Raw genomic sequence first — 22,843 nt, 5'->3', positions numbered from 1 at the left:
GCACAAGTACACAACCCATAACAACACTTTGACACACATGAACGCGTGCGAGGGCGCACACAAATGATAGAAAATGCACCATGACGTGCTTAGGAAAACCGGAGGAAGGTGTAGGCACTGTGTACATACCCAGCTAAGATGAGACAGGCCCTCTCTGCCACTCATCTTATGAATGTGGCCATCGCTGTGTGTCCAGCCCTTTCCTTGGGGAGCTCTGGCCTGGCACCTTTTTTCAGCGGTAGTGCCTTTGAAAACAGCCTTTAGTCACAGCGCTTTCTATTTTGAATTCGAGTTGCATTTGCATTTTCAGGTTTGTCTTTCAATTAGCCAAAAAAGCATTTCAACATTGCATCATTAAGACTGAGAGAGTGAATGAGATGCAGAATCATACCATAAGTTCCTGCAGCTGGGTAGATATGAAGAGAATAAATGGGATCATCAGGAAAATAGGGTATTTATAAAAATCTCGGGTAAAAAAAAACAGCTAAGTAGATACAATCTGTGAAATGCTTCTCATATGTAAACTAAGTAGCAGTTCCTGGCAGGATTTCTGTATCCAGGCTCTGATCAGCATCTGGAATTGCTTCCTGACTTGGTCTTGCCCCAGCTCCAAAGGGCCCAGCCTCTATCACAGATGGTTGAGTCTGAGCAGGAGTGAGACTGGACTGCAGACGTGGGCTCTCAGTCACATGCTCTCTCTTCTGGTCCAACTCACTTCTTCAGTAGCAAGGTGTGGCCTCTTCTGTAACTGATCATATGGTATTTTTTTTTTCCTTTTAGACACAAATGTGTTCAGGCAACAGTAACCAGGGGATCTCATTAAGAGGTAGATAGGCAGGGGATAAGACAGCTATATGTGGATAAGCAGTTGAGATTCTACATCTTTAATAGGTTCAGAGCTGCTGTTGATGCTGTGGGTCAGGCACCACATCTTAAGTAGCAATCCCTGCTAACCTATAGGTAACAAGCCATTTCACTGGGCTGCACAAGTACTTGGAAATGTTTCTAAATGACTTCTAGAGGTGTGACAACATACAGGCACAACAGAGTGGGGGCCAACATGGAAAGTGTATGTTATAATCCATAACCACAAGAAGCTCATTGTACCTGTGTCAGACAGGTAAGACCTGAGTATGTATGTAATAGGTCCATGGTCCACATGAAATAGTAGTCAGATATGTGTTAAAAGATTGCCATGGAGAGCCAGAAATTGAAGACCTGAACAGAAAGATCAGCGGTTGGAGGCATGTGGGAGTTTCTGGGATGACCGTGGGGTCATTGCTACTACTTGATCCATGTGTATGACCCAGTGCTGATAAAATCTCATGAGACACTGCTCTTGGCTTCTAGGTTGGCAAGTGGCTCTGTATTTCCAGGGACTGTTTGTGTGTCCTGTCTGTGGATTTGGATGCATTTATCTCCAGATTAGTCTCCAGATTCTTTATTTTCTTACTTTACCTTATTCTCTCCAGAAATCATTTCCTCTCAATAGTTTTTTTCTAAGCCATATGTGTCTATTGAGATATTTCTACCAAGGAATCATTCTGCTCTATGTAGCATCTTGTGTAGAAAGAATCTCTTGTGTCTAAATGAAAGCATCATCTGTCAAAAACAAAACAAAAAAAAACAAACAAACAAAAAAACAACCACAAAACCCAAAAGCATATGGCCTATAGGAAAGGGTAGGCTAGAAGTTGGGACATTTGGTAGGCAGAAAGGATTCTGGGATAGGGCCAGGCTTCAGAGATTTGTTTGGCAAGATGTGAGGATAACAAATCCATGGTACCTGAGCAGAGGTAACCAGCCACATGGCAGAATGTAAGTTAGAATAAATGGGATCTAAGTTATGAGCTAATCAGAGAAGAACCTAACAATATTTCCTAGGTATTTTTAAATATATTTTGAGTCTCCTCAGTCATTTTCTGGGAGCTTAGGGATGAGAGGAGAAACCACTGCAACAATCTTGTGTTACTACTATGATCCCAAAACAATATTTTAAAATATTCCATCCCCACAGCCTGTTGCTTTAAAACTTTGATGATTTTTCTATAACTTGAGGTTCAACATTGGGCTTCAAATCCCAATAACCAGAGTCTCGCCTTAGCCTGTTGGAAATCAGTTCAAATGACCTCTTTCTTTTATAGAACTGGGATTCCACTGCCTATGCTTTATTCACATGCCTAATGCAGTACTCTTCCGCCTAGAATACCTGCTACTTTGTTTGTTTGATTGTTTGTTTGTGTGTTTTTGACAACACAAACTAGAGTCACTTAGGAAGAGAAACTCTGAAGGAATTACTTCAGTCAGACTGGCCTCTGGGCATGTCTGTAGGACATTCTGTTTGATTAATGGTTGATTGTGGGAGGGTCCAGTCCAGTGTGGGCAGTGCCACCCCTGGTCAGGTAGTCCTGAGTTGTGTGAAAGCAGGCTGAGCCATGCATGGAGACCAAACCACTAAGTAGCATTCCTTCACTGTCTCTGGGCTGGCTAGTTTTATGTCAACTTGACACAAGATAAAGTCATCTGAGAAGAAAGAATCTCGATTGAGAAAATGCCTCCTAAGATATGGTTGTAGGGAAGCCTGTAGGGTATTTTCTTAATTAGTGATTGATGGGGGAGAGCTCAGCTCATCATAGGTGATGCCATCCCTGGGCTCTATAAGAAAGCAGTCTAAGCAAGCAATAAGGAGCAAGCCAGTAAGAACCACTCTTCCATGGCCTCTGCACCAGCTCCTGACTCTAGATTCCTACCAAGCTGCGGTAATCCTTTCTTACCCAAGTTGCTTTGGTCATGGTGTTTCATCACTGCAACAGCAACTCTAAGACAGTCTCTGATTTAGTTCCTGCCTTCAAGTTCTTGCCTTGACTTTCCTCAACGATGAATTCTGATTGGGAACAGCAAGAGAAATAAACTCTTTCGGGTACAAGTCACTTTTGGTCAGTATTTTAGGTCAGTGCAGGAGAGCAAACTAAAACGGTTGGTATTGTGAACATGGGGTGTTGCTGTAGTAGACTTGACTGTGTTGCTGGGAGGAAGCTTAATGGGCTTATACTGTTGGAGTTTGGAAGACAGTGCTGAGAGAAAAATGGATGGTACAAAGCTAGCTTGTTAAGTTTTAGAGGAAAGTCCGAGAGCCAGTCCCACAAAGACTCTATCATGCTGCCTGTGTGATATGCTTAATAGTTAAGAGTCTACTTTCTGGTCAACTGGGACTAAAGAATCCACTATGATTAACAAGAGACCAACACCACTGAAAGTGAAACCTTTGCTTTAGTGGAACATTGAATGCTGCTTAACTGGGATTGAGAAATCATCCATGATTAATAAGAGACCAACATCACTGAGGTTAAACCTGAGAAGTATTTGCTCAGTGTCATCACACAGAAGCTGTGGTCCAATGTGGAGACAAAGCTGCATCTCCGTTTGGTACTTGGAACTTGGTAATATGCAAGTGTCTCCCCCATGATACTTGAAGGAGTGAAACAGTCAAAGAGAGTAGCTGAAGATGGTATCATGCAGGGTTGGAATCTCTGTGGGGAGTCCAGGAGGCCTTTGGTGAAGGGACAGCTTCAGTTGCTGTGGAGATCTGGGGTTTGAAGAGTAATAGAGAAAGGCTGAAGCAGGCTTAGTAACCACCAAGAAACCGCTGATGAGGGTATAACCTTGCCAGCAGTGTAGACGAGCATTTTAGAGATTCTGGGGTGATAAGATGATTGCCAAGGATAATAATTATGTGGAATGAGCCAGCCTGAGCCTACAGGACAAGCTGTGTGGGCTACAGATGGCAAATCTAGAGAAATAGAGGTATCCAAGCCCTTTAGACCCCAGAAGATCATGAGTGACTCCAAAACATCTTAACCTTATATACTTTTTGACTTGGGTTTTGTTTTGATCTGGTTATAATTGTTCCCTGTCTCTTCCCTTTTAGAAATAGAAAGCATGTAACTTATTTTACAGGAGCCCCCACAGTTCAGAAGCTGGATACGTTTAAGAGAACTTAGACTTTTAAACTGTTGAAAAATTTAGACTATCTGATTTAAAAAGGTGGCTTGTGTTTTATATTGTGATATTAACGCAAGATATTGGGGATAAACAACAAAGGAGAGGTTATGGCTTAATAGGGTTAGGGTTTGTGTGCTGAGTTGACAAAGGGTCCGTTGTGCTGGCTAGTTTTTTCAACATGGCACAAGCTAGAGTCACCTAGGGAGAGGGGACATCAGTTGAGGCATTGCATCCATCAGGTTGTCTTGTGGACAGGTATGTGGGCATTTTATTGGTTGATGGTTGATTTGGAAGGATCCAGTCTGCTAAGGGCAACACCACTCCTGGCTTACATGAGGAAGCAGGCTGAGCAATCCATGGAAAGCATTGGTAAGCAGAGCTCCTCTGTGGCCTCGACATCCCTTCCTGTCTCTCAGTTCCTGCCTAGGCTCCCCTCCACGGTAGACTGGAAAGCGTAAGCCAAATAAGCCCTTTCCTACTCATGCTGCTTTCGGTCCATATTTTGTGTCAGCAACAGAAAGCAAATGAGATCAGAAATAGTTTATCATCACCCAGTGAGCTTTCCAAATGGAGGTACAGGTCTTTCCCCAGGGTGTCTGGACATGTTTATTTTAGAAGATGTGTCCCAAGGGCAATAACATTCTCGCTCACCTCCCTTCCCCCATCTGTTTCCTGGTTAAAAGAAATGAGATAACTGCCATTCAGAAGGACTAACAGCACATTGGAAACCCAGAGCACACAAATATGCCTATTGAAGATTGTGTGTGTGTGTGTTTATCTGTAGTTTTTCTATTCTGTAAGCTTTTCTTTAAGAAAATATGGACTCCCCTCAGGACATAATTGTGTTTTGTTTTTCATCAGTATGAAATAGCATTGCTGTGGCTGCTGAAAAGTGCTTGCACATAGGGCCGATGAGTTGTAAGCTTGTCCAGTGTCCGGCTCACCTACTTAATGTGCATAGACTGACTAGAAGTTGTCCAGTGGGAAATGCACGGAAATGCTGGTCTTACTTTTCCTCCCTCTCACATGAAGCAGGCACTCACAGCTGGGTCAGGTTGAGTGACGATTTCTCCCCAAAGCATTTAAGTCTTTATTGGCAACTGAAAGAGGTTTTGTGTGTATGTGTGTGTGTGGCTTTTGTTGTTGTTGTTTTTTCTTTTTGCAAGTGAAAAAAGAATATCTAAAAGATGTCATGTGAGACATTTTAGAAGAACCTGCTCAGGATGGAAGCTGATGCAGGTTATGATGGAGGGAAACTCTGCCACCGTTCTCTGACAATCTTAAGAGAATTATGAGAATTATATGCTTCAACCATAGGACAAGAGAATGTAAGTGATAATCAGCAGTGAAGCAGGAAGAGGAAGGGGTAAGATGTTACTATGAATAGCCTCCTTGACCTTTGAGCCCCACCTGTCTTCGCCTTCCTTAGTGTCATGAAGTACATTTATTAGTATGTGCCACCCAGTAAGTATGCTATATGGCTTTCATTTAAGCAGTCCGTAATTGATTGGAAGAACCCACTTGCTGTGTGATAACTTTAAAATGTAGGCTGAAAAATAATCACGCATCAAAGATCAGTAACAATTTTTTATTCAAATTGAACTTTTTCCCCATGGCATTGAAGAGAACTTTAGGTTCTAGAAAATGATTGCCTGCCACTCCCTTTAGGGATTCTGTCTCAGAATTAATAAGCCACCCCCAAATGCAGCCCTTTCTGAATGCCACTCTGTAGTGGCACAGTCCTGAGTTGTAACCTTGTTTCTGCCAAGAAGCCCTGTGGCTTTCCTGATGTGTGATTTCACTGGGTTTGGAGAATTTACCAATGCTAATGAGGGCTTAATATCAGTTGCCTTCATGCCTTCAATTTGGTTACTGTGAGTGAAACTGCTATTTTATTCAGACAAATGAATAGTGCTGTCTTTGACCTTAAAGAGGAAATGGACCTGATAACTGGGATGGAGGACCAGAAGTCAAATTGCCCAGCACCCTCTTAAATTCTTTGAGACCATGCGGGCACATTGTATGGTAAATACCTTTGCCAAGTTTTTACAAGCAGGTATTTGTTTGTAAACGAACACCTCGACAAAATATATGTAAACTATTTCCATATCTTCCTTATTCCGGGAAGCAACAAATTTTACCAGAGTTAAAACTCAGAATTACTTTTTCATCGTGTCATGAAAAGACTGTCTTTTACAATTTAAAAAATAAAATAAAATAAAATTGGCAATTCTTTTCTTTTGGTACATGGTCTTGTGAATTTCAGGCTGGCCTTGAGTAATAACTGCAGTTACTTTTGTTTATCCTGGATGTTGGTGGTGGTGTAATGTGTAAATGTGTGCGTATGTATAGAACCTAGAGGATACTTATCCGGTGAAGACAGGCTCCCTTCATTGGCCTGAGATAGGTTCACGGGTAGGTTTGACTGAGTCTGCCTGTCTCTGCTTCCCTGGTGTTGGAATTATAATCATGTGCCACAATATTATAATTATAATCATGTGGACGCTAGAAATCCAAGCTCAGGATCTCAAGCATTTTGCCAGCTGAGCTGTCTACCCAGCCCACTCAATGCGGTTTTTTTTTTTTTTTGTTTTGTTTTGTTTTGTATTTGGTTTGAGTGTTGTTGTGGTTTTGGTTTTAGAGAGGGAATAAGAAATTGTTATGGTCTGTAACAATGTATCTTCTTTCTTTCAGTATTGGGATCAGCAGTGTTTGGATACTGATCCTGAGTCTGAACAAAATCTGATCATATAGTTGGAATCTCTGTTCTTGAAAAGCACGGAATTGGACTGTATTGTTCCTTTTGTGGTAGTGGGAGTAACTGTCCATGGATATGATGGATTCCTCAGTACCATCATCCAAAGCACATAAATACCTAATTACTTTTCAATGCAGGTTTCTCCGTGTAGCCTTAGCTGTCCTGGACTCGCTTTGTAGACCAGGCTGGCCTCAAACTCACAGAGATCTGACTGCCTCTGCCTCCCTGAGTGTTGGGATTATAGGCTTGAGCCACAATGCCTGGAATAAAAATATTATTTTTGAAAATATCATTACAAAATTTAAAATAATAAAAATATTATTTTATATACTTTACAACCTATAGGTTGTATTCAGGTTAGTTTTTGTTGAGGGCAGAAGTTGTTAAACTGTTATAAAAAGAGCTGGAAAGTAAATACTTTAGACCAGGATGGACTTTGTTGTAATTACAACTCTGCCATTGTGGCTCAAAAGTAACTGAAGCCAATACAAATGGGAATAGCTGGGCCCCAAGAAAACTTATTTTATTGAGATTGAAAATTGAATATATCATTTTCATATTATGAGCTATTAAGTCTTTTAAACCCTTTTAGTCATTAAGAAATGTAAAACTCTTCTAAGTCCTTGGACTGTGTTCAAACAGATAGCTTGCTGGATTCAGCCCAGTGGCCCCATTGCTTGTAACCTACACTCTGCCTTGGGCCTGGAAAACTATACTGGTGTTGCTTTTGGCATCCCAAGATAAATAATGTGCCCCTCAGTGTCTGGCAGAGGCACTTCCCAGAGGCTCCATGCCCTAAGGAACATCTGGACTTGGATGCTAGTTACCAGTATTCCTGGAACGTGGTGTCTTGAGGGTACCTAGCTGCACTGAGCCCATCCTGGCACCCCCTGACGCTGTTACTGTCCTTGCTGTGGCGGAAGATCTGAAGACCAATGAAGTGCCCTGTGGGCCGTGCGCCCTTCTACTTAGACGCTGATTTTTAAGCCTTGCTCCTTCCTTCTATTCCAGACTGGGAGTCTGTAGCAAAGCAGACTCAGGCTTCCCATTTGGATTCAGCCCCTCATATTCCCCATGCCATATGGCTAGGTGTCTCACTCATGGGTAGCAGCTAATTGCAAGAAAATAGACTTCTGTTGAAAATACCAAATAAGGCATACCTTGATCAGCTGGCCACATATTTACTGTGTTTGTGTTCTGCTTGCATTTGGTCCGTTGGTTTTACTGTAGATTCTAAATTTGTAACAGTCTTTTTGATACTAATTTTCAAATAATTGTATCTAGCATGGAGCTGGATGAAGACAAAGAAGAGAAATAATCAAATTTATTAAGGCTAATATTCATAATGAATGTTTGCCTGCCAGTTTTTTAACTTATAAACCATTTCTCCTTTTGTTTTATCTATTTTAAAATATACTTATTTCTGATTTAAGATATCCCTGAGGTCAGTATTATCAGTTTTGGTTATGAAGCATTATAAAAATATGTATAGTGTTCATTAAAGATAAGGAAATATTACTCAAAAGCCTATTGTCCAGAAATAAGTATTTATCATTTAATAAGTTCATAATGTGTCCACACAAACATACATATGGAAGCAGCATTGTGGTGTGTATTTGGTAGATTGGTACCTACAGAAAAAAGGAGAAAGGGGGAGCGGTGGGGTGACCATAAGCTAGCTTATCAGTCTTCAGTTCTACCTTTGCACCTCCATGCTGTACTTGTGTTTCAAGAACCACAGTTGATTTAGCATTTTTATAGAACCTGCCATGTCAGACAGCCTGAAGAAGGCTGTTGAAGCATCGTGTCCTTTATCTTCAGGATAAATCATCTACCTCTAAGTGAATCATCTACCTCTAAGTGATGGTGCAATCAGTTGTGAGTTGATGTACCATATCCATCCCTACAAATGGCTACGCAACGTAAAGTTGCATGGCCGAACAAAATAGCATAGGATATAATAACATTTTATAAAGATATGCTGAAAAAGTAGATATACCTAATAAAAAGATCAGCCCAGTTTCTCACATGTTGACTGATTAAGAAATATTCAACTACTGTAATAACGATGACACTTTTTCTTAGAAAAGTCCTTGAGTTTGCTTTGTTGATGTTGGCATTTTGGTCTGCCTGAGCTGCTATAAGGAAATACCACAGACTGGGTGGGTGGAACAGAAATTATTTTGTCACTGTTCTGGAGGCCAAAAGTCTGAGGTCAGTTTGAGTTTTGTTTCTCCCAGATCTTCTTCCCATGGCCTCTACTTTGGAATTTCTCTCTCTTTTCAGAAGGACACCGATCCAACCAAGCGGGGTCCTACCTTTATGGCCCCATGTAGCCTTAGCTATCTCCTTAAATGCCATCTACAGAGGGACTCACACTGGGAGCTAGAGCTTTGACAGCAAACTTAGGAGGTACACTGGCCAAACAACAACAGTGCAGGAAGAGTCACAGACTGAGCTACTGGGAGATGGAAGGTTATCTGAGATCAGGGGGCAAACTGCAACATCCAAGGGATATGATATACATTCGTGTCTGTGTTTGTGGGTGTGTGCTTGTGTGTATTCCTGAGCCACTCTGCTCTGCACAGGGCAGATCGCTGTATTTCGTGCAGAGGAAGTCATCTCTAAGTGAATACAAAATTCATGTTAATGCTCACTTTGGAAGGCATTGTATTCTCACAGGCCTCACAGACAAACTGATGGAATAAGCGATGGAGCCAGGCAGCCTTCTTTTAAATAAAACCCCATGGGATTTGGGGGAGAATAGCTTGGCATTTGTGAGCCTATTTATTTATAAAATGTGTATATTAATTGTGGCTACCCCATATAGTTGTTGAGTTGTACTGTATCAAGAGAGTTGTACTGTACCTAGTAAGAGTGTAGTGATGTGAATTACCTTTAATGTTACCTGTTGTCTGTCATTAGTAAAGTTGAGACAATGTGTGAGGTAGCTGCAGCCTGCCCTTAGTAGCCTCACTTAAAGGAGGTGGCTGTGGTGATGCTGTTTTGGGAAGAGAGATCCACAGAGATGCAGGGACAGCAGGCTTTCAATTTGCAAAGAAAGCTCTTGTAACCCACGGAACCCAAGGAGACAAAATCCACATGAATCCGCAGAACTGTTGACTAGGGCATTACATGGATAAGAGAAGAAAGATACAAAACCAACGTGAGAGCAGAGCCTCGGCACCGCCGGCTCGCTGCTGTGCAAGGACACGACAGAAGTGGATGAGAAAAGGTGTCCTACTTCAGCAGGGAGCGACGCCTGCTGTGTGTGCAGGAGCCAGGGCTTTTGAAGCACCACACGAGAAATGTCAGAACACGCAGCGAATCCCTTTGAACCACAGAGCTTTAAAATCTGCCCAAGTGATTCTGAGAGGACACAGTTTGCCTGTATACCAGGAGGGAGGGAGGAACAAAGCTTGGTGCCCAGTGGTTCTGGCCTGGGTAAAGCCTCCTCAGCTATGGCAAGACAGGCTGATCAGCCTTAGCTCCTGGAGACAGATGCTGGCTATTTAACGTGACTGTTATTAGGGGCTAAGGAAGCAACATTCTTGAACGAATGAATTAGAGGGTAGGAGTCAAATGCAACTGATTCTTGTTCTTGCTCAAGTTGTGCTACCTTGGCGAATGAATTCACTCTGCCAGATGCTCCTGGTACGAAAGGGAAACAGTAAACTTTTAGTGAGAGGACGATGCTGGGATCAAATGAGATGGGGCGTGTACAGTGTGTGTGTGTGTGCTTTGCTTTCCACCGGGCTCACAAAGCTGAGTAAGCAAAACGTTCTGAGATTCTGGGCCTCACAGGGGCAATGAGTTATGTTTACTAGTAAAGTTGTCCAGCGTCTCAGCCAGGCTGCTATTACTTGGAGCACCTCTTCTCCAGTGCCTCGCTGTTGCTTTAGTCTTGGTTATTCTGAATTTTATATCCTAATTTGCCATCAAGAAATCTGTTTTAAGCCAGACTTGGTGCTCCCCCCCGCCCCGCTCATTTCTTAAATGTAGACTATCCTGCTTTTTAAGTTTTGTTTTATTTTACATGTATGGGTGTTTTGCCTACGTGTACATCTGTTTTCCATGTATGTGCCTGTTCCTCAGGGAGGCCAGAAAAGGACACTGGATCTCCTGGAACTGGAGTCACAGAGAGCTGTGAGCTGCCAAGTGGATGCTGGGAATTGAACCTGGGTCCATTGGAAGAACAGTCAGTGCTCTGAACCACTGAGCCATTTCTCCAATCCTGTGGTACTTACTTTTTAATCCCCATGTTTAGGATGCTGAGTCAGGAGGATGGATGGTGAATTTAAAGTCAGCCAAGCTACATGGTGAATTTGAAAAAAAAAAAAAAAAAAAAAAAGCTTGGGCTACATGGCAAGACCCTATCTCAAAGCAACAGCAACAAAACCAAAACTCAAAACAAGAAGACTAGAGAGAACTGTTTTTTGTGTTGTGGGGAGGGATGTGCTGTCTGTGTCTCCTCAGCTTTGCCTTCCTTCCCTTCCCACACCCCGTCCCAAGAACAGACATTATTTTTCAGGGTTTAGTTTCATCTTCTGATGAGCTTGTAGTGACCATGTGCCTGTGTAAAGGCCAGCCTAGAGTCCTTAAAGAACGCTCAGCCATTGCTGACGTGTCCGATGTTCTTCAGAGGCAGCAAAGGGAGCATTGCTCCTGAGGTTTGAGTACAGTCCCTAGTAACCAAGTAAGGAGTGAATGTAGCAGTATGTAAGTAATGAGTGGGGGATGGGCATTTCGACTGAGGAATAAGGCACACAGCTAGTTCTCAAATGGGAGGATTTGAGCAGATTCCAGATGATGATAGGGGAGACAGGTTAGATTACTCACGGGCCCCTCCAAATTTACGTTCCTCCTAAGCTCTGTGGTAATATGTTTAACTAAAAGAGAACCAGTTGAACCACTTTCATTTTAAACGCAAAATGAATGGTTGGCACTCTCGTGGTTTGAAAGCATTCAATATGTTAGGACAAGAATTATTTTAAAGTTGGCTGCTGTCGCTTATTGTGTATGGCATCTTAGCAAACGTTGTTTATTGCTCCTTGGGCTGAACTATGCAGGAGAATTAGGGCCGCTGCTCTGCAGATCTCTGCCTGAGGCTATTGGTGCAGGCTGGCACAGGCTTGCTTGCATCGTCATAGGCTGGTTATAGTTAACAGAAGTGACCTTAAAGGCCCAAGTCTCAGCCATACTGCCTAATTCAAGAAGGTTCCGCGAGCTCCCCTTATTTAGTCACAGGCATAATAAAATTACATGCATTTGTATTTTGTGTCATCTGGCGATTTCTTTTTTTTTTTTTTTTTTTTTTAATTTTAATTTTTTTTTTTTCAATGCAGTTTATTCAGGAACATTGAACAATCCTCGGACCCCGGGGAAAGCCAGCCCACAGCTTAAATAGCCTCTGGGTAGCCAACCCAGGCGTGCCACGGGGGCAATGCAGATAGGTCCACATACATGGAAGCAAGCCAGATCCTCGGCCTTAGCCAAATGTGGAGTTGTTTGTGACAGAGAGCACTCACCATCGGGAAGGTGGAAGGCGGAAACCAGCTCCATCTTTAAGGCATAGCATTCCACAGCTCTCTACAGTTCCCCCTTTTTGTTTTAGACGCATCAGGCAAGAGTAGAGGTCTGATCTCTGATATTAGAAATAAATTGGGACTTTGTACAGATGTTCATTTAGGTGTCATCCACCCAAAGAGCATCAGACCGTCCGATACCTTTTTCTCAGAGGCAGGACCTGGGGCATCAACACGCATGCAATCAGACATGCTCTTCTCTGGGTCCAAAGCGGCTGACCCTGAGTGCAGTGCTTAGCCTCGCATCCTGAGCGTATCATTTTAGCTTTTTATGGTATCCAACCATGCTTGGGGAGAATGTCCTGCTTCAATGGCTGTAAAGGCCTGAATGATCATGGCTGCATCACACTGTTGTGAGACTCTAATCTTGCATATATACCACAGGCAAACCAAGGAGACCAACACCAGAAGGCCTGCTAACTCTCCCATGCCCGCCCATTCCTTCAGATGGTTCATGGCTGCAGCAATCCATGTTGATAATCCTCTGGCTAGTCCTGCGTCCAGTCTGGTAGAATTTACTGTGACAATGGCCACTCTCAGCTGCTCCATCGTAGTATCGAATTCTCCAGTCCAATTACCTAAAATATAGCTCGACAATTGTTTAGACAGATTTGCAGCGCAGGAAAAATTCTCATGTTGTATGCTAGTGACACAAAGTCCAGCATACTTTCATTGACAGCCAGGTTGAGCGATTTGCCATAGGGTATCAATTTGCTCCTGCAAGAGGTCAATCCTCTGATTGAACACCATCAAGCTTCCTTTTAGTTGAGCATTAATTCCTTTATGTACAACTAAGGCATGAGCTACATTGGCTAAATGATTATTCAGGGTCTGAGCAGTCTGCCCAGTATGACTCAAACTAGGAACCTACCACAGAGGGCCTCTGAAAGCCTCTGCCCTTCAGACTATCAAAGCAGATGCTGAGCCTGATGGGCAACTGCTGGGCAGAGTGAACGGAATTTTAGGTAAGAACTGGGAAATAGTAAGAGCTGGAGAGGACAGGGTCTCCACAAGGAGAGCAACAGAACAAGAAAATTTGAACATAGGGAACTTCCCAGAGACTCATACTCCGACCAAGGACTATTCATGGAGATAACCTAGAACCCCTGCACAGATGTAGCCCAGGGCAGTTCAGAGTCCAATTGGGTTACATAGTAATGTGAAGAGGGACTGCCTCTGACATAATCTGATTGGCCTGCTCTTTGATCACCTCCCTCTGGGGGGGAGCAGCCTTACCAGGCCATAGTAGAGGACAATGCAGCCACTTTTGATGTGAACTGACAGACTAAGATCAGGAGAGGAGAACCTCCCCTATTAGTGGACTTGGGGAGTGGCATGGCGATTTCTTATAGACGTATTCTTATAATGTGTGTCTGCTTCTTATCACTTGAAAAGAGGAGAGAAAGGGATAGTCACCGAAGCTGGGTGAAGAGATCTCTAAAGTTCAACAGCAGCCCTGTGGAAGATGTTAGAGACCCTCCTAGCCACATTGAAACTGGGAAGGAAGTGGCCCAATGGCAGAAAGCTCCCTAGTGTCGTGGCTTGGATTCGTGTGCAGCTCTTCCTAAATCATTTCTACTGTAGAGTGTTAGGGAGATCTATAAAGAGTTATCATCAGAGCAGGTAGAGAGAACGGGTGCTGTGGGGCTTTATTTGCTCGCAGGAGATTCCCCCCCCCATGCCCAGGTGATGAAACGCCAGAGTTACCTCTCTAGCATTCTCCTTGATGAACCCACAGAATGTTAGCTCTTTAGGGCTGGTGGCTGATGTCCTGCCATTTTTTCTTTGCATCTATCTCTGCTGTTTAATGGCCTGCACCCTGGCTCCTGGGGCTGTGCCTTACCTACCTTTTCATCCTATGGTACTTGGTAAATGTCTACAGCATGAGACAGTGATTTGGCCTCCAGGAATGGCTTTGAACCTTTGAAACGAGCAAATTGACTGGAGAAAGCGTGAGTTTGTCTTTCAGATAGTTCCAGAGAAGTCTGCTGGGGGGGGGAGGGTTGGCAGGTCCTCTGTCTGAGAATCTAGTTTGAGGGTGACAATAGTGGTGGGTAGACCAGGGAGAAGGCCCTGGAAGGTGCAAAGGCTGTTGCAGGGAGCGGAAATCCTGGGGTGATGTTGTGCAGCCCTGGTAAGCGTGAGAAGGATGAACAAGGACAGACAAAAGGCAGCTGATCCCTGCTTGACCAGCTCAGGCTGTGTCCTCTCCATACTGAGGGCCACCTGCTCTTCTGCTTCAGTGTCCCCGCTTGGCCTGCGTTCATAGAGATGTCATAGTTACTGAATATGGCTCACTTAAGAACAGAGTTGCTTTTGTGATATCTCATAGCAACCTATGAGGTTTTTTTTTTAATAAAAACATTTTGCTCAATAAACATAAGTCTCTTTCAAGTAAAGATGCAGCAGTGGTGATTTTGAATTGGTGCTTTCCTGACCTTATGTGGTCTTCCAGCATCTTCTGAAGCAAGATGGAGCTATTTTAATATGTAGAATTGACACAATGTTCCTCCATATCCCAGAATTTAAATACCATAGACACTGAAAATTGAACATTGGAAGGTCAAGGAAATAAAACTAAATTAAATTATCATCTTACTATAAGCTATACCTGTTGTGTCTTGTTTATCTAGAAGTCTAGTGCTCAATCCATTGTGTTGTGTTATTGTGTTATGTTTTACAGGAGAAAAAAACTACCAGGATATGGGACCAATGATGAAGTATATTATACTGTTAACTCAGTTCTCTGTAATGAAGTTCAAAAACAGAAAAAAAAATATTCAAATTGACAACAACAACAACAAACCCAAGACATGTTATCAGGAAAGCATGAATGTGCTTGTAGGTTTCTGAGGTCTAGTAAGGACTTTAGGCCAGGACACCCTCAGAACAGAATCTCCCATCCACTTCCTTTTCCGAGTGGTTGTGGAGGACCAGTTACATGGCAGGGCTTTGGTGCTTGTCAACAAATCCCTATCTTCCAGTGTTCAGAGTTGAGGCAGGACACGGAGCATGGCAATTTAGATCAGAACCGCAGGAGCATTCCGCCGCTCTTGCGCACAGTCTGAGGCCTCACGCACTGTTCTGATCAAACTAGCAAACAAGATTCAAGGGCGCCACATGTAAAGATCAGCGAGGAGCAATTTCTGTATATATCCCTTATAATGGCTTTGGCAGGGAGGATCAGTTTTGAAGCATACAGCCTGAGATACATCTCAGTTTTACTTACATAATTTCTGTCATTTACAAGGACCACTTTGTGTCCAGGGAGCCCTGTGCCCTACAAGTGAACATTACATAAAAAGATTGAGCCAGGCCTTCCTGTGATGTCCCAGTCCATTGTTGTCCCAGGTGCTTGGAGAACCAGTGAGTCTGGGGTGCCATGCTTACTCAGGGATCCTCTCTGAGTGTCCCTTATTTTTTTGGTTGTCCCTTCTCAGAGGCTGTGTAGTGGGAGTCTCAAACTAGGTGCATAGCTAGAGGGGAAGGGATAGTGGAAGTACTTTTTGGGTTATATCAAGTCCAGTTCAGTGGCTGGAGAAGAGTGGGGCACAGCTTGCAGAACAATGGAAACCAGGTGAGAAATCTTCAGTGCATGAAGACGGTCAGGACCGTATCTTGTGGATTAAGAGATGAAGGGCTGAAAGCTGCAGGTAGCACGTTAATGACCCCACCACACAGATATCAAGAAACAGCCAAATGCAAATCGTCTAATGCCATTATTTAGCCGTACCTTTCATTCTACAGCTTTTTCTTCCTTTGCTTATTGAGGTAATGCTTCTCAGGCTGGAGACGCAGCTCGGCTGGTACAGTGATGGCCGAGATGTGCAGAGCCCTAGGTTGCATCTGTGTAGCCCCGGTGCTCCGGAGGTGGAGGCATGAGGATCAAGGTCATCCCTACATAGCAAGTTCACGGCCAGCCTGGGCTACCCAAAACCCCCAAGAGGTTGTGCTTCTCATCCGTGCTTTCCCCTTGTCACAGTTTTAGTCATGGAAATAATATCCAACTTGAACCATTTTCGGTTCTTTTTGATTCCAGTTCTAAAATAGGACATGGTGAGATGCCTCATTTCCATTTGATCGATTCAACAAGAAAATATTGTCTTATCGATGATCATGAAGTGTGTGCATGAATTCTGGCTAAGTGCTTGATATACCAAGTCAAAACGCATCCCTTGTGTCTTTTTAGCATTTTCTCCAATACTTAGGGGGCCAGTGAGTGCTTTTTGAGGACTTGCTTTCTGTTGTGTCACTTGCAAGGTAGAAAAACAGGATCCCTTCCCTTGACAGGCATAAGACTGTCTCCTAGTTCACCCCTGGGTGTTAGCTGCTCGGGTGTAACACAGGACTAACAATCTCAGAAACCTAAGTGAATCGCTGTAAGGATTTAACAAAATAATTCCTAGACGGCATCTAGCCTAAACCCCTAGCAAGAGCCCAAGAAAAATGATTACTTTTCAGGTCCACTTCCCAGGATTAGAAGTCAAGAAGGTGAATCAAATGCCCCTATCTAGTCAAATGCTATTCCAGGCTTGCTTCTGGCCTAGAGTACACCCTGCTACCACATGCTTGATCCAGGCTTCTGTCAGACCTGCAGGTGCCTAAAGATGTACTGTTTTGTCAGGTTTTATTTTGTTTTCTTTTCTTTTACTCTTTTGAGAATTTCAGGCATACACTGTTTTTTTTTATTTATTTTTTTTATTTTGATCATATTCACCCTCCCATTCCTCTCCCAGACTCCTAGGTCCACTCCCTATCTCCATGCCCCAACCCCCCATTTCATGCCCCTACACTTTCCTTATAACCTACTAAGTTTGGTAGCTTTGATGTGGTGATTTCTGTCTGAAGAGGTAAAACATGGTCATGGTGGTGGAGGTGGTGCTGCTGCTGCTGGCCTTCTTGTTCATCTTGCTGTTGTTCTCCTCCTTTTCCTTTTTCTTCTTCCTTTTGCAGAAAAAAAAAAAAGCTTGGTTGATGAGAAAAAAAAAAACATGATTTTTTTTTTTGGCTTACTGACTTCTTAAGTGGCATGTAATTTGAATTCACAAGTCTTTATTTGTGTGATCCTTGTGGTCAGGTCACAGTGGGAGGCTGGTGTCTCAGGCCAAAAGGTCAGAGCCCACAAGGTCAGTTACCTGGAAGGGACAAGTTGTCTTTTCTCCCTCTCTGTCTCTGCAGTTTACCCACCTGTTTACCATTAGTTTCTTCAAACTTAATAGGGGTTAAAATGGTACCTTACCCTTAAAATGGAGCTGAACACTTGTTTGTAAGTACTTAATAAATGTCAGTTCTTACCCCACTCAGAGCTATTAGTAGTGAGTGAGTAGTATAGTGATTATCACCTGAAACGGAAAAAGTCCTCACTAGAGAGACTGTACTTGAACAAGTTTTAGCTTCGGTTAAGAATTTCAGGAGGCTTTCTAACAATGCCGTTGTCACAGGTTGTTCCAGACGGTGGGGGAGCCAATGAGTCCACTCCTATTACTGTGCAAACAGGGCTTCCATGTGCAGGGAAGATAGTGTAATCCTCCCTGCCCCTCAGCCTTGTGCTCAATCCTGTCTCACCACTCCAGCCTAGCAGGCCTTTCCTCCCACCTTACCCGCTTAACAAACATCTGACTCAAGATTCAGCTCAGCCTCCTTCTACCAAGCATGGCGAGTTACTGAGTACTGCTTTCTGCTGGGCAGAGTGTCCAGAGGGGATCAGGCTGGGAAGCAGATCATGGTCACCTGTGGGATCGCACCTCACCCATGAAGGAGGCCTTCTCCTTTTCCCAGGCGCTAGTCACATTTTCTCCTTTGTGTAGCTTGCTTGGAATTGATGACAAGAGCTCACTGCTCTTACTTAACCTTCCCTACTTGTCTCTTAGACTGCAAATTCCTTCAGGGAATTGCCTCACGTTGCCCTTTTTAAATACCTGGCCGTGCTTGCACATAACCAGTACACAGCAAATGTTCCAGAATACAGAATGAGTCGACCTGGGTGTGAGGGTTGAGAGCCTTCCAGATGTTATGCTTCACATTGCTCATTGATTCTGAGTGCCTACAATCCGTGGAGCAGTCCTGACCATGCTTGGGATATGGTTTCTTGGGAGGTTCCACAAATAAGTGAAACATAAGGGTACCGGCGGACTCAAAGTATTGTGGAAGAAAAATGAAGCTGGAGATGGGGCCCTGGGTGGATCTGGGATGGATATGAGCTTTCAGGGATGGTGGGAGAGTATTTCCAGAGAAAACGAAATTTGGGCCAAGGTCTGAGGAACTTCAGGACTCTCCTTTTACGGTAGAAGAACCATAATGGTTATTGCAAATGCCCAGTGAAGAGTGTACTGGCCAAAGTGAGGTCAGTAAATATGAACTGAGGTCAGGCAAAATGGCCAGGATTTATATAGCCTTGTTCATTGCTAGAAGACTTTGATTTTTGCCAGTAGGTCAGGAACCACCCGGGGACTGTTGAATCAAGGAAAGATGCAGTGTAATGAACATTTTAATAGGCTCATGCTGGCTGTGTTCACCTTGAACTGGAGGTATAAGGATGAGGACAGAGGACAGGTGGACTGGTTAGCTAAGGTCATAGTAGTGAAAGTAATGAGAAGAGATTGTATTCAAAAAACTTTTTTTAAATTAATTACAGTTTATTCACTTTGTATCCCCCCTGTAGCTCCCTCCCTCTTCCGATCCCAATCCTGCCCTCCCTCCCCTTCTCCACCCATGCCCCTCCCCAAGTCCACTGATAGGGAAGGTCTTCCTCTCCTTCTTTTTGATCCTAGTCTATCAGGTTTCATCAGGACTGCTGCATTGTCCTCCTCTGTGGCCTGGTAAGGCTGCTCCCCCGTTAGGTGGAGGTGATCAAAGAGCAGGCCAATCAGTTCCTGTCAGAGACAGTCCCTGTTCCCCTTACTAGGGTAGCCACTTGGACACTGAACTGCCATGGGCTACATCTGTGCAGGGGTTCTAGGTTATCTCCATGAATGGACCTTGGTTAGAGTATCAGTCTCAGAAAAGATCCCTAGCCCATATATTTTGGTTCTGTTGCTCTCCTTGTGGAGCTCCTGTCCTCTCTAGGTCTTACTATCTCCCTCTTCTTTCATAAGATTCCCTGCACTCTGCCCAAAGTTTGGCTATAAGACTCAGCATCTCCTTTGATACCCTGCAGGGTAGAGTCTTTCAGAGGCCCTCTGTGGTAGGCTCCTGTCCTGTTCCCTATTTTCTCCCTCATCTGATGTCCATCCTCTTTGCCTTTCTGAATGGGGATTGAACATCTTAGCCAGAGTCCTTCTTTTTCATTAGTTTCTTTAGGTGTATAGAGTTTAATATGTTTATTCTATATTATATATCTAATATCCACTTATGAGTGAGTATATACCCTATGTGTCTTTCTGCTTCTGGGATACCTTAATCAGGATGATCTTTTCCAGTTCCCACCATGTGCCTGCAAATTTCATGATTTCCTTGTTTTTAATTGCTGAGTAGTATTCCATTGTGTAAATGTACCACAATTTCTATATCCTCCTCAACTGAGGGGCATCTACAGATTGAGAAAGGATCTACACCAACCCTATATCTGACAGAGGGCTAATATCCAGAACATATAAAGAACTCAAGAAGTTAAACAGCTACAAATCAATTAATCCAATTAAAAAGGGGGGTACAGAGCTAAACAGAGAATTCTCTGTAGAGGAATATCGAATGGCAGAGAAACACTTAAAAGAAATGCTCAACGTCCTTAGTCATCAGGGAAATGCAAATCAAACAATCCTGAGATTTCACCTTACACCATCAGAATGGCTAAGTTAAAAAACTCAAGTGACAACACATGCTGGAGAGGATGTGGAGAAAGGGGAACACTCCTCAATTGCTGGTGGGAATGCAAACTGGTACAACCGCTTTGGAAATCAATCTGGCGCTTTCTCAGACAACTAGGAATAGCAGTTCTTCAAGATCCAGCCATACCACTCCTAGGCATATATCCAAAAGATGCTCAACTGCACAACAAGGACATTTGCTCAACCATGTTTGTAGCAGCTTTATTGTAATAGCCAGAAGCTGGAAGCAACTCAAAAAACTTTTTTAAGTTTGGTTCCTAATACGTTCACTTATAAAAGGAAGAAGGCGTTGTGAGTATCAGGTCTTTGTCACCCAGATTTTCTGAGTTGTGTTTGGATGTTTCTTTACCTTTCGCTTGCTTTGGTGAGTTCCTTTACAGTTGACACGTTGTTAGATTCTGCTTTGGCATGAATCTCAGAAAATGTGCACCCGGTGCCACAAGAGTACAATGCCAGCATCACGGAAATCGAATGTGTCCCTGGAGTAGAATGCCGCCATCACGGGGATCTAATGTGTCATTCCATGCAGGTCTGTCTTGTCCCCTTTATGTCCTTCATATTTGCATCCATTTCTAGAGATGATCTCAAAATACTTGTCAGAGATAGTCCCGACAAGCTTGGTTGTTTGCGGTGGGGGCCAGTAAGGACTTCGAGATGACTGTTAGGTTGAACCGTTTAACAAACAGATTAAAGGACCTATCGGCTGTGGAAGAGTCAGAGAGGGACAGAAGCTTGGCTTTTCATTTTGGTTACATGAACTTTAAGGAACTTATGGGAGATTTATGGGGAAGGGTGCCAGCAACAGCTGGATGAATGAGTACAAGATCTGGCTTGTTAAAAGAAATCTGGCAATCTTCAGTGACTGGGTAGCATTTGATGTCCAAGGACATTGTGAAATCATCACAGAGGCAGTGAAGGAGTTGGGGAAAACTTGTAAGGACTGCCCCTCAGACCTTGTCCAGTAGAGTTGAAACACCAGCAAAGGAGACCGGAGGAGGTCCTGTGATTGGCGAAGATGGTGTGAAGGATGAGCTGTGTCCAGAGGTACTGAAGCCTATGACGTCTGTCAAGAGCAGTTTAGACGGAGCGGGAATAGAGGAAGAAACTACTACCACAGGGCTTAAGAGAAAAATGAGTGCCCAAGAACTTCATTACAGACAAGAGATTCTGAAAAAGAGGGTGGCAACTACCGGGGGGGGGGGTGTGGGGTCAAGAGTCCACTCATTCTTGGAGACAGAGTTGCACCTACCTTGACTCAGCTAGACTGGGACTCTGGATGTTACTTATCCTCTTGCAGCTGCCTCTCTACTGTTGAAACCAACCAGGCAGTGTATTTTAGGCAGTGTATTTAGGCAGTGTATTTTAACAAAGGGAAAATGAAGGCATGTCGGTATGCTGATGAGACTACTCTAGCAAAGAGGGAAAAAAAATCCTGATGGGAGAAATGAGAGATCTGAGTTACTGGCTAGGCAAGCAGGGCAGTGCATCCACAGTAACGGAGGACAGAGTGGCAGGAAGGTAGGCAGTCACCTCAGATTCTCCTCATGGGTGCTTTTGTTCCAGGGAGACAACAGAGAGGCTCATCAGTGTAGACCGAAGGGAGCAAGAATTTTGAGGATGCATTGGAGAGTGGAATTCTTCTTTGGAAATGTATTTATTTTTTTGTTTTGTTTTGTTTGCTTTTTTGTTTGTTTTGGTATGGGTTGTCTGTGTCCTTGTGGAGGTGGCCTGTTGGAGAGATCAGGGAACAACAGTTAATTGCTCTCTCTGAGGATAAGGGGTGTCCTCACGCTTTCTCAGTCCAAATGGACCAAGGGTTGGAAATTATTTTTGTTGTTGTTAAGATGGACCTTTCCATTATAACTTCTGTGGTGCGCTGAGTGGAATACTGAATGGGGGCTGTGCATTTCTGGCATGGATACTGACACAGCTTTTGGGGTGCACATTTATCTGATCAGTGTGGAACTGATGACATGCAACAGAGCATCGCTGTCATTTCCACAGTCATTATAAGGGGCTTCAGTTGGCCTGTATCTTGGAAAGATACTGAGGCTGAGGTAATTGCATGTGATTGCCTTTGAGAAAACACTGTCATGTTACTAAAGCGTCTTTTCGCTCACTGTGGAAAAGCTGCTAAGGTTGTAAATCGAGGCTATTCCTTTCCAGACCCGCTGGGACCCAAGTCTCACATGCTGACGTTTCTCCAGCCTTTGAGCCTTAGGTTTCTCATGAGCATTGGCTGATATGATGCATTAGACATTTTTATTTAACTCATGCTTTTGAACCTGAAAGACACATCCTGTAAAGCAGGAGGCTTCCGAATCTGCATATAAATAAGAGGGGAGAAAAGACAAAACCAGCAAAGAGCACGTTCTCGTATCTTTGCAGATTTTTCTGCTTATGCTTCATAGATTGAATCCTTATTAGGTATTTTAGATCTGTAACTCTCAAGATTTTCTTTAGGAAGACAAAAAAAAAAAAAAAAAAAAAAAACAGCAAATGGAGAAACTGTAAAGGATATATTTTTATAAAATCATGTGAGATTAGCATTTTTGGTACCAGGAGATTAATCCTAGCTTTCTCATCAGTAGTGCAAATGAAAATTACCCTGAGATTATTAAATGTTAATTGTCTACAGTTAACAGTAGGTCATTCAATGGTTTAGCTCAAAC

General features: G+C 43.4%; 1 protein-coding gene across 2 annotated transcripts in view; it reads left to right on the top strand.

Moving 5' to 3' along the window:
* The window catches only part of Cers6 (ceramide synthase 6), a 245,150-nt gene that overhangs the window by 77,806 nt on the left and 144,501 nt on the right, over positions 1-22,843 (top strand). The gene's annotated exons all lie outside the window — the stretch shown is intronic.

This window comes from Meriones unguiculatus, chromosome 8 (genome assembly GCF_030254825.1).
Source record: "Meriones unguiculatus strain TT.TT164.6M chromosome 8, Bangor_MerUng_6.1, whole genome shotgun sequence".
NCBI lineage: Eukaryota > Metazoa > Chordata > Mammalia > Rodentia > Muridae > Meriones > Meriones unguiculatus.
Note: the sequence above shows the minus strand (reverse complement) of the source record. Positions and strands in the feature narration are given on the sequence as shown.